The sequence below is a fragment of the Protopterus annectens genome, chromosome 9.part0 (genome assembly GCF_019279795.1).
Source record: "Protopterus annectens isolate FY-2018-M chromosome 9.part0, PAN1.0, whole genome shotgun sequence".
Classification (NCBI taxonomy): Eukaryota; Metazoa; Chordata; order Ceratodontiformes; family Protopteridae; genus Protopterus; species Protopterus annectens.
In genome coordinates this window covers 207,442,203-207,455,294 of record NC_056743.1, presented here as the reverse complement: position 1 = coordinate 207,455,294, position 13,092 = coordinate 207,442,203, and the positions used below count along the sequence as shown (strand labels likewise).

The 13,092-nt window shown below is 36.7% G+C and overlaps 1 protein-coding gene across 1 annotated transcript in view; it reads right to left on the bottom strand.

Moving 5' to 3' along the window:
* The window catches only part of TSPAN32 (tetraspanin 32), a 1,820,558-nt gene that overhangs the window by 879,638 nt on the left and 927,828 nt on the right, over positions 1–13,092 (bottom strand). The window lies entirely within an intron of this gene.

Genomic DNA, 13,092 nt, shown 5'->3' with positions numbered 1-13,092 from the left:
TACTCAGAGGTGATCTCTGCCTGACATACAAGGCCATGTCCAACCCAGAATTAATGGACATGCTCCACCTAAAGAAGACCATATCCCCTCGTGCCACACGCTCCAGGGATCTAAACCTCACCACAACAATAAATAGGACATGCTAGAGGGATAGATTCCTGGCCCAGAGACTTCCCATGCTCTGGAACAAGATTCCAATGTACGTTAGGCAGAGCTCCTCACTAACCCTCTTCCAGAGAAACCTTGATGAGTGGATGGGAAACAGAAAGTTTACCCCAGGGATCACTTCAATGGCTCTGCTGGACAGAGGCACAGGGAACTAATCTAAGGGGGGTGGCGAAAGCCAACACATTCCAGCTAGGCTTATAAATTTCTTCAGGCAGAAAGCCTAGTACCTACCTATAAACCTATAAAAGAAGGCCCTTTGTCAGCTGAGAAAGTGATTTGTGAGAAGTCTAGAGTTAGTAGCTGGGTGGACCATAATCAACAGGTGATTGATTATTCTAGGCTGTGAGCTAACTCTGGGAAATGATCTGTAGTGGTCATTAAGAATTAAAGAAACCTTGCACTGAAACAGGCTTCTCCTGATATGGATGTAATAAGAAAAAGTAAACAACAGTACCCTGCTAAAGTTATTAAAAGGAATAGTTGGTGGAGGAAATTTGAAGGAACATGAGATACAGATGAATGGACATTAGTGCATTAGAAGAGGTAAAAAAAAAAATCATTTGATTTTTATAGATTGAATAACTGTGGATATGAGATATAAAAGAAATTCATGGCATCCTTCCCCTTGCCTAGTAAAAAACGTGGATGATGGCAGATGTCCATGAGGTCCTATGGAAGCCATCTGTAACTTAGATAGATGGATTGATGAATTATTTTTTCCACTGGTGGTGTAAAGAATATTCCATGCAAAATATTTTGGGGCAAAAGCCTGTAGAAAGAAAATTTAATTTTCACCATAATTGAAAAGCATTTCTTACTTCACATTGACTATGAAGAAATTGTCAGAATAAGCTTTTCAAATAATGAACTTAAGAAAAGTTTCAAAAGAGGTACTGGCAAGAAAAAAAAAAAGAATTAAACTGGCAGAAATTTGTTGTAAATATTGTATTCAACAAAGCTTTAGAGTATATTACCACAATTTTCCATTCAGAGGTAGTTCTTAAGAAAACAGAGGCACATGGTTAAAGCTGTACTGAATTGTGATAAAAAGTATAATATATATATATATATATATATATATATATATATATATATATATATATATATATATATATATACATTTGCTTAAGACAGATAGTTAAAAGCATATTTAAGATTAAAATTGCTTGGGGTTGGTGAGTGGAAAATATGGTGCTGGGTTGTTTTTAAGAATGAAAGTAATAATTTATATTTTGTCAATATTACATCAACAAAATAAATCCAACTAGTAAATTCACTGTTGAAAAAATGGATCTTTCTACTGTATGGGGTGTCAACCTCCACATCCCATGAATTAAACATGAATTATCTCTTAGAGCAAGAAATCTGGACAAAGCCATAAATACAAGTGGGACAAAGGCCCAAAAATAGGGACAATTTTTAAATATTGCTCTTACAAACTTGGAAAGTTGATAGAATAGCAGCAGGTTTTGCATTAGCATGAATTTTCTAAAGGGTATGAAGTCTGAAACTCAATTGGCTGTCATTATTTTCTAACTTCAATATTTAATGATTTGCCAATAATTTGTCAGAAATCCACAATTTTATGAAAAATGGAGCAAAAATATGAGGCAAAAATCTGTACAGTTGAAAGGTATGGCTAATTCTGAAGTTGCAGAATCTTGTAATACAGAATACTGAGTTAAATGCAAACTAAAAAGATTTGAATTCATACATGGATGGAAAGATAAAAGGACATCAATCAGGAATCAACTCCAAAAACTGACTGAAAATTAGAGGACCCCATTCTTAAAACGTGTAAATGGATTACACTGCTTTTTACCCAATACCTAGGGAAAGAGAGAGGGTCATTATTTTATCCTGGGTAGGAAAGTAGTATACCGGCAATATGTTTAATGTATATGGTGGAAGACTGTGTAACAGCAACGTGTTTAGTGTGCAAGGCTGAAAAGGTGCATAAGTGTATATTTGTAAAGACATAGTGAGCACTCCAGATGGAAGAATGGTTGTTAATTTAGGCAAAAAAAAGAGGGTTAAAGTTTTTTTTGCTACACATTTTGAAAACATTATGAAATCTGCATAAATGCTCTTTTTTAACATCAGAAGTAGGGGAGGGCAAAGTTAAGAAAATCTGCAAAAAAAAAAAAAGAAATTGATAAAGGAATTAGTAGCGGGTAAACAATAAGAATTAGACAGTAATAAAGAAAATGGATAGAAGAAACAGAATGAAAAAGATGAGTCTACTGAGGCATAGAAGAGAAAAAGAAAGATTGTAGGAAGGAAGTTTTTTGAAGAGAGGCAAAAGTAAAATCTGTTAATAAATAAAATTGCTATTTTACTATGGAAAAAAGGCAACAAGATACTTGAATGTATTTACTGACATTGGATTACTGGAAAAGTCAGGCTGGGTGGGAACGCATTTTCAAAGCAGGCTCATGGAGAAAAAGGCTCTAAAGTATTACAAAAACATTTTAAGAACAATAATTTTACAATCTGCAAAATAATACAAAAGCATCTACAGTTTAAATAGTTATACCAAATTAGATATAATGTTAAAAAGATTGGTTAAGACTAGATACAACTTATATGACAATGATTTAATATTTGGAGATATTTTAGCCAGTTTATACAGAAATTAAAAATAAGTTAATATAATACAAACAGGAATTGCAATATGAAGTGGAGAAAAAACAAGGGTTATAACATATTTAAAGAAAGAGTCTCCGTACAGTGAGGATCAGAAAATTTGCCCTTTCCTCACTGTAGTGCGATCTTGGAGTTGGTATATATAATTAGCAGGGGGGGGTGTGGGGGAACAGTTTCGATGAACAGCATTTTTGATATTGTAGCCGTTTGATATTTTGAACATACGATAATATGATATAGACGCATGAAGAAAAGAGAGTAAGGAGATGTCTGTTATGAACAGGTATTTGTTCATATTTAAGGAAATAATTTATTCTGGGGTTGGACAAAAACAGAGTCATATTTTGGCTAAGAATTTTTTTTTCCAGAATGGTTTTAAAGGACTAGAGCAACATGGCATGAGTACAGACAATGCCTGCACATTTGATTGTGTGGACAGAGAGGAGTTTTTGGTCATTGGATCATAATGACTGATTGGGAACACAGTTGTACAGAATGGTATTAGTGCTGGACAAGGAGATGGATGGTGGATAATGTTATAAGTGGTAAGAAGCTATGCATATCTTAGCTGATGGGGTAGTTCTAATCAATTTAGGCTTTTAGTGCTATACAGTGTTCATTTCTAGAAGGGCTATTTGCTTCAAAATTAGCAACTTTAGTATAGCATTGTTTAAGTTTTGATTTTTGTTATGCTTGGTGGTTATTAAGGATAGAAGTGCCACAAAGTAGTGAAGGGAGGAGTTAAGTAGTAGAAAGTATATTTTTACTTGCATGGGTAAGAACGTTTTTGGCTTTGTAAATTGTTGCTTGTTTTGGTGAGTTTGTTCTATGCAATTCTGTGTATGCAGGTCAAATTTAAGATCATTCTTTTTCATGAGAGAGGGATTTGAGAGAAAAAAGTAGTAGTTCAGTTTTTTCTTGATTGTCCGTGAGTTGTAAATTACAAAGTCATGTTTCAGTAGCTGTTAAAGCATCCTGAAAAATTTCTTGGAAATGTGCAACCTTGTCACACATGCATTTGAGTGTGGAGTCATCTATGTACTGTATTAGGGAGGGCTGTTGTCTTGAAGTGTGGAGGGTGTTACAGAGAATGTTAAAGAGGATGGGACCAAGGACAGAACATTGTGACACACTGATGGTCATTAGGAGGTATGGAGAGAGGATGGAGTGCCATTTTACTGATGGTAACATTTGAACCAAACCATAGAAGGGTGGGCTGAAATAGACCTAGTAAAAACATCTGAAGTAGAAAATTGCTGTGAAAATATATGTTGACTGCTTTAGACAAGTTTAGAAATAAGGAAATTAGTTTGCCATTATATCTAGCTTTAATGACAGTATCTATAAAGTTTAGAAGTGCAGTGTTACTACTATGAGAGGGACAGAAGCTTGGAGGATAGTAGGTCTTCCTGTAAAAGACGGTTTACCAATTGTGTTTGAATACATTTTTATGTATTTTGGAGAGGGAGATATGATAGCTGTAGGTCTAAAATTAGTAATGTCTGTTGAATTTCCTGCTTTGCATAGAGGGATAATGTGAGATTTTTCCAGAGAGAGGGAATGTGGGATTCCTGGACTGACCTATTTATAAGGATTGCGAAAGGGTAGGCAATGCTGTCAGTTGCTATTTTAAGGTTAATACAGTTAAGCCAATTAAGCACAGTCACATAATTTAAAGGTATAATCCTAAAATACTGAAGTCAAACAGTTTGTTTTTGTTAAGTCATTAGGTAAAATGATTGCCTTAGTTTTATAAAAAAAAAAACAAAGTTCTGTTGTCTTGTAACGGAACATGTAGTAAATTAAATAATATTAATTAAAATCATAGTTAGTTCATTTTACTTGTAACTAATGTTCAGGACCCGTGGAAGTAGTAATTTTTTCATAAAAAAACTGTGTTGTTTAATGTTTCTTTTAACCTATAAAAGGTGGGTGTAACTTAGCAATTGTAACCTCCCTAGGGCTAAATTATTTAACCATCCAACAAAAATAATATATGTACAGCTACTGTCTCTTAAGGCTCTTTAATTTTAGCACACATAGAAGTCATTTCATTCAAGCCTGGTGGAAAGCATGCATTGAGTCTAAGCTGCCTCAAAAGTTTCAATTTCTCCAACATAAGTGTAGACGCCTCTCCTCTACTATTCATCTCAATTGAGTTGATGGCCTTAAATTTGAAACTGTGGTTAGGGTTTTCAATGCAGTGTCTAGCTAGTGGGCTCTCCATTTTCCCTTTGTTAATGTAATAAACATGTTCATAAATCCTCTCCTTAAACTTACGATCAGTCTTGCCTACATAAAAACTAGGGCAGCACTGACATAATGCTACATAGGCTTTGGAGTTACAGTTAAACTTGTTCTTCAGGAAATAGTCTCGCCCCCTAATAATGAATTTTGACCCTGCAGCAATGTATCAATACTGGTTACATGCCTCACATTTAAATGTTCTTGGGGTGCCTCTAAAAGTGCTGTTACTACTTTCAGTAAGTTTTTTTAGGGTTCCTTCCTTTTTTCCAGGTGACCAGTGGTTTGTCTCCCAACTTTCCTTGTATATCCTTATCGGACAGTAACAACTGACAGTTTTTACCCAGTATTGTGATCAGGGCTTTATAATCTAAAGAGAATGTAGTCACAAATCTCAAACAATTTTGCTCCCTTTGTGGTCCAATACTATTCTTAACTATGGGGTTACTCAGTTCTATCTCTACTGAGACGTTGGTTTCCAAAGTGTGAGCTGCTGTCCATCCTTGGGAGAGCATGGGTCTGAAGTGGCCAGAGGCCCTTATACTACTCACCTCCCTTATAAGGTCAGCAATCAACTCAATGGGGTACCCCCTTTTGGGGAACATGAATTTCAAGAGTTCACATTCCTCAAAGAAGTGGTCATCCTCTGTAGTCATCCTGGCCACTCGTACCAGTTGGCCCTTCACTACACTCCTCTTCTGGTGCAGTGGGTAAAAACTAGTGTAATGTAAGAATGAGTTGAAGTACTCTTTCGGAAAATCCTTGCTAGATATTTTTTCTGGGCTCTATCTTCAGATAGTTCAACATCCAAGAAGCTCATAGACTCTATGTGGGAGTTGCTAGTAAACCTGAGAAAGGTGGTGGACCTATTAAACTGCTCCAGAATTTCAGCAGCTAGTTCAACACCCCCTTTAATAATTATAAAAATGTCATCTAAAAAGCGGGTGTAATAATAAATACACTCATTCAGTCCAGGGTTATCAAAAATGGTAACTTTTTTCCATTTGGCCATGACTAAATTGGCGAAACTAGCTCCACAAGGGGAGCCCATAGCTACACCAATCTGCTATCTGAAAAATTATTTTTCAAAGGTAATATAGTTATTGGACAGTGTTATACCTAGCAATTCCTCCACCAATCTCAGTTCTGAATGTTCTGCCCCTTTAAATCTCATATGGTCGATAACCCATTCTGTTCCCAAGGTTTGTGAGATCACCGTGTATAGATTGCAAACATCCACTGTTAAAAAACAAAAGTGCTCATTATAAGCTAAAGAGTTAATACTCATCAAAAATGTCCAAGAATCTTTGCAAATTTGAGGTTCCAGGGCCACAAATCTCTTCAGAATGTCATCTATCACCTTAGCACAAGAATAGGTGATTGATTGTCGAGCGTCCACTAAGGGGCGCATACGTGGATCTCCTTGATTCTTGTGGATTTTAGGTATTCCAAAAACTACAGGTAGTCTAGGTGATAGTACTGACAAATAGTTAAACATGTCAAGGTCAATGAGTGAGTCAATGAACATATCATTCAGGAACATTCTGACACGGTTGTATGCTTTGTTCAATTCGTTCAGGCTCACTTTAATATATGCGTTACTTTCAAGTATCTTCCCCATTCATTCCTTGTAGTCCATTTTGTGCATAATGACCAGTCCACCTCCTTTGTCAGGTTTCATTAGGCGGACTGATAAAAGTCTAAAGTTGCTTAGAGCTTCTATTTCGTTCTTGTTCAAGTTGGTCCTTAATTCAGACTTGTGTTGATGGTTAATAAAAGCCCTAAAGTCCATTTCGCACATTCTTTCAAACAGTTAAATGGACGGGTGTAAAGGGGGATTAAATGTACTAGAAATACGCAAGTTTGGGTTCCCATTGCAGTTCCCGTTACCCAACATTAAAAATTAAATTGAGTTTTCTAGTGTAAAGTTTAAAGTCCAGTAATAAGGATCCTAAATCAGTAGCATGAGTTGGAATGAATGTAAGTCCTTTTTCAAAAATTTCAACTAATAGAGGGTTGATAGTGTATTCGGTTGTTGTTTGTCTTTCGGCTTTTTCCTGGTAAGGGGTCGCCACAGTGGAACTCCGGTCCGCTAATGATTGGCAGTAGATTTTTACGAAATGCCGAGGTGCCAGCTCGACACCCAACCTTCAACAAAGGCACACCCATTTACGCACGCATGTCTTTCGAACGCTACCCAACCACAGGGAGGACATGCAGACTCCACACAGAAGGCACTCCCAAGCCAAGCCGAGAATCAAACGGGAGAACCTCTTGCTGTGAGGTAACAACAGTACCGCAGATGGTATATTCAGTAAAATTGTAAATTTTAAAATCTCTGCTTTTATTCGTTACAACTTTACAAGAGGGGTTGTTTGAACTGGCCCTTTGGTGAAATGCCACCTCTTGTTCCTGTTGTTGTTGTTCCTCCTTGTGTTGTATTTCCTCTGTTGCTTGGGGGTAGATTTGTTCACCCCCTGCCCCCGATGATTCATGGAGTTTTTTGGAACGTTATTTGAACTCACGCCCGCCATCTGAGAATTGTTGTCCTCGTCATCCTGGTCTGTGAAGTAGTTGTTTTGGTGGGCTTCATTCTCATTTAGTGCCCCTCGGTTTCTAGACCCTGGTAAACCCTCATTTTGATTGCCGTTACTGTCAGATGTACCCCTTTTTGTATTAAAACCTCTAGGGGCATTCCATATTTGTGATGGCGGCGGGTCTGGGTAAGCTTTTCCATTTGCATAGTCCCCCCGTTCTCTGTTAATTTTCTTGATTTTAATGTCCCTAGTTTTTGACAGTAAGTTATTAATACTGGTAAAAGTCATGTTATATTCAAAATGGTATCTTTGGAAGTCAAGGTCCCTTTTAATTTCTTCGACGAGAGTAGTTATTTCACTAGATAATTCATTAATGCGCACCTGATAATGCTTGGACATAATCTTCAATAATTCTAACCCCTGAGTGTTGAAAAATGTCACTAGTTCCATGTGAAAGGCAGTATCTTTAACTAGTCCAGTAGGATACTGCCAAAAACTCAAGCCTTTCAGCACAATCTTCTCTTTAAGACATTCACAAAAGTAGTTCACTTCTAGTTGTAGTTTTCTTATTTTAACAAGTTTAAAATCAAACAGTTTTAGTTTCTCCACAATAATCACACTCCCAGTCGCCAGTTGTCCCACTAAGTTGTCGGTAATGTTGTCAGCAAGTAGTTTAGGCTCATCCCTGAGCCATGAATTTAAGTCTGGGACTCCAATAAGCCCTGGTGTAGTGTGTCCTGCTGTATTGGCAGGTATTGTGGGTTGAATTCCACGGTCCCTAGCTTCAGTAACACTACCGGTACCAGTATTTAGACGAGTATTCCTCAAAGTGCTCATCACATTGGTACCTGCACTAGAAAACAGTAATGTTGTTCATGTTTGAACTTCCCTCCATTCGGGTGTTTTGTGATAAAGTATCCATGCATGTAGCCAGGACATCCAGCCTTTGATTCATAACTTCACTTAGTAAGGTCAGGTTCCCAATTTCAGTTTGGTTTTCAGTCTGTGTCAGAAATGGACTCTCAGTGCTGTTCGACCCGACAAGAGACATGTTTACTAAAAACATCCAAAAACTAATAGGCACAAGACAAGCATACACTGCAAAGTCCAACAATGTTTAATAGCTGAGTAAAACAAGCTTACAGCAATCAGTAGTCCGATGCACACTCCGGTAACTGGCTTAATTGCATTAACAAGTATGAGTCACTAGGATAGTACTTAAACTTGTTTTTTTCTTTCTGAGCACTATTGTCTGAAGAAGTTAGGAGAAGTGTTTCCTAACGAAAAGCGCTTTACACTTTATGACTTGGATTCTGTGCAGCCAGATCATTTTTAACTTATTATTGCTTGGCAGTTACCGGAGTGTGCACCGGACTGAAGAAGGAAGCAAGAAGTTGCAGGGCTGTAGGATATTTAATGGTGGTATAGTCTGTAAGCTGGTATAAGATAGATAGGAAAGAAGCATTTTTTATGAAGGAAGAGAGTTAGGTTGTCCTGGAATTTTCTCTTATGATCTTGAAATGTGAGAGAGAGATTTGAAAAAAGAGTATGGGGGTATAGTTGGATAAGTAGTAGTGAGGGTTTATTTGCGGAAAGTAGAAGTTGAAATGTAGACTGATAGGTACTGTTGAGGAGTGGGCTGAGTATGAATAAATATACTCCAAAGCAGTATGGGAGGCTGAAAAGTTGTTGGGAATGATGCTAAATGTGAGACGGAAGTTGGAAAATAGGAAATGAGTATTTGCATGACAGTAAGGTTGTTTAGGGAGGGGTGGCGAATGGGTTTCAGAGGTGAAATGGGTATTTGGACAATATAATGGTAATGTAAGAGACGTGGATGGGAGTTGGAGGTAGGGTAGGGGAGCATACTGGACTTCCCACCCTCAGGTCAATTAAACAGATATCAATCAGTTTAAAGCTAGTACAAAGCAATTAACAAGGAGATGCAAAGCAGAATACAGTTTCTTTCATTTACTGAATGCAGAAATCAGGAAGCTAGAGAACAATCAGTTTTTAGCCAGTACAAAGTGATTACCAAGGAGGCAGAAAGTAGAAAAGGTTTTCTTTCATTTACTGCATGCATTAATCAGGAAGCGATGGAGACTAAGTAACAAAAAGATACAGTGTAATCTCTTACTGAAATGAAGGGACAGTGGCCAACTTAGTAAGTGGTCCTTAGAGTACAAGGACTACTCATTTGAAGGGAGTAGTACAGACACTTTCCAGCACAGGGCATGCATGCATTTGACTAGTTAATTAAGGTTAATACACAAGATTCTTCATGTTGAACGTGTTTACACTGCACAATGACAAAGTTGTTAGTGAAAACTTTCTGGAGTTGGGGTCTATTGCAGAGCTCCAGCAGTATTTTTTTATGATTGGATACAGTGACCACAGGCTCTAAAAGGAAAAAAAAAGAGGAAAACTCTACTAAACTGTAATATTATACTGAGGCAATAAAGTTGACACTTTTTCTTGCAGATACAGGAAGGATTATGGTGAATCATAGCAAAAGAATATAGAGTATTTTAAAAGCAAACAGATGGTAATAAAATTTATGAATGCAAGATTAAAATAGGTTTAGCAGGCGGTATACCAATAAATAATCACAAATAGGCTTACTAGGAGATGTACTGAGAATCATAGTAAGACGGTGTCTAGAGCTGTATGCAGCAAATTAAGAGACAAAAATGATAATGGAAAATACAAATGTAAAACCTAACAAAATAAACAAAGGTAGTAAAAACAGTAAAAAAAAATGGGAGCTGCCCAAGGGAAAATAAAAGAGTGAAGGTTTTACTATTGAATGCAAACAGGGCATTAGCAAGGTAAAGAAAATAGGTCTGGTGCTGCATTTAAAAAAAACAGGTTAGCTCCAATACATTCATTGTTCTGGATGCTGCACTAAGGTAATTAATTTAAGGATTCTCAAACTGATTTGGAGAAGAGTTTAGTTTTTTTTTTATTTGCAGCCATGGGAAATGCACAGTAACTGTAGGTACAAATTCTAGGAAAAAATGTTAGGGTTATAGAAAAAAGGAAGCAAGTACATTACCAGTGGATACAGAAACAGGAAACAGATTACTTAAGTATTATCATTTGGTCTATCAAAATGGAAAAAAAAAAAAAAAAAAAAAGAGTACTGCCCTTTTAAATGACATTGAATCATAACTGCACACAAGACACCTTCGATTTTGGAGGGGAGTAGAAGGGGAATATTTGGCATTGCATATTATAGGTTTTTTTGGATTATTAGACATCAGTAGGTAAGTATATTCATGGGACAGAGATATATGCAAGTGTAGTTCAGACCAGTATATTTAGAATTTTTTGTCAAAGTTGTTAAGATGGCATGTGATTTTTAACAGAAGGAAATATTTAAAGGACAATGAAAGTTTTTTGAAATATTTAAAGGAAGATGGAAGTTTTTTTAAGTGCTATGTAAACTACACAAAATCAGTTTGTGGAGTTAATTTATAGTGCAGGGTAATGTTATAAAAAGTATAAAAGGTAGAGCAGGTAGAAACAACTGTTGCTGGTTTCTTAACACAATATCATGACCACTTTTTTCACACTCAGAATGGAAATGTATATGAAGTGATGAAAGGAAGCTGGTGTTTTAGGCAATGCAATGCATTTCCCTATATTTGTTTCTTAACTTTCTTGTAAATACAAAAGTAAATGAATAATTTACTCATATAAGTTGGAATTGCTACAGATTATCTACATAAGAACAGAGGGTAAAGTACAGTTGTGTTACACAATGACAAAGTTATAAGGGAAGCTGAGAACAGGATGTCTGTGGTACTGAATGGTTATGATTGGTGTCATATAATGTTTTGTCAGATTCATTAAAATCATTTGGTTCCCTTTTTTAATGAAAAGCTTGTAAAAAGTTAAATACAAAACTGAAGGCAAATCTCTCTAGTAAGTATGGACTTAAAATTATCTTTAAAAACTAATAACATTTTTTTTTTATACTCGGACTTGAGTCTTCCCCTTGATTTGTTAAGGGTTGATGTATATTAGATTCTCTTCAAATTGTAATGGATGCCCATGAGGTTAGAAAACTGTCAAGTTAAATGATATTCAGTCATTTTACACCTATACTGTGAGAAAGAAAACATGGAATGCTGTAGTGAAACATAAGAGAGTGCAGTTTAAAAGGTATATTTACATAGTTAATTTAGAGTTTGTACAATGGAGCAAAGGGAAAGGACTTTTTGCAATTTTTTTCTCTAACTGTTACCAAAGACTGTTATCCCTGTAATGTATATATTCATTCAGGTTGGATAATATCTTCTCCAAAAAGTATATGCTTTATGACCCCCATTCATTTTATAATTGCAGAATGTTTTCTTTATTTATTTCACAGGCAAGTGAATTACACATGTGGTGCCCTTTTCAGTTATAACCTAATAACATTAACTAAAGTAATTGGAGTATTGGACAAATGGTACTTTGTTACATAGGAGAACCTACAACTAGACTAGACAGCAACAAGGAAAAAAAAAAGAGAAAAAAGCACAGTAGCCAGAAGCAAACAAAAAAAAAATTGCAAGAAATAGATTGAAGCGCATGTGCAAGGAATCAGCATAAGTAAAACTTCTTAAGATATGCCATCTATATGGCCAGAGGGGTCTACTTCATTTGCCCTAACTTCCAACTGACTGACACCCATTTGCCCGAGACCAAATGACTGAAATTTCATTTGACCGACACTTCATTTGACTGACAAGTATTATTGGCAAGTAAATGGAATATGTCCCCTTCCCCACTGTAGTACAACCCTGGAGTTAGTATATATAGTTAGGGGGGGTGGGGGGCACAGCCCCCCACAATGGGGGTGTGGGGGGGTGAAACCCCCCACTTACATTTGTTTTACTAAGCAATATGAAAGCAAAACCAAACAATATAATATGAAATTAAGTGGGGGGCTATGTATTTTAACTCCAGGGTCACACTACAGTGGGGAAGAGGACATATTCCATTTACTTGCCAATAATACTTGTCAATTAAATGAAGTGTCGGGCAAATTAAGTGTCGGTCAAATGAAATTTCAGTCAAATGGGGTTGGGCAAATGGGTGTCAGTCAACTGGAAGTTAGGGCAAATGAAGTAGACCCGGCCAGAGCTATGGTACAAGAGGGGTAAAGCCCTGACTACCACTTGGGAAATCCAGGTTCCACTATTAGCATGGACATCTGAAGTGCTAACAAAAGAGGACAGGAGTACCCATTCTGGGAGTTGGGCATGGTTGCACACAAGCATACCACATGGTTGATTCCAGATAGCGGTCTTCAAGAAGGCCATTTAATATTACACCAGAATGTCCATTGCATGGCTACCCCAGGACAACATATGTGCGCATGGTGAGGAAACTAATTTAGAGCATAACAACATATCCTCCAACAGCATTCAATGCTATCCTAAGGTACCTCAGTGTCCTTGTTATCCCTAAATGTAAGTCAGACAAATTCTGAGAAAGGCTTGCCAGG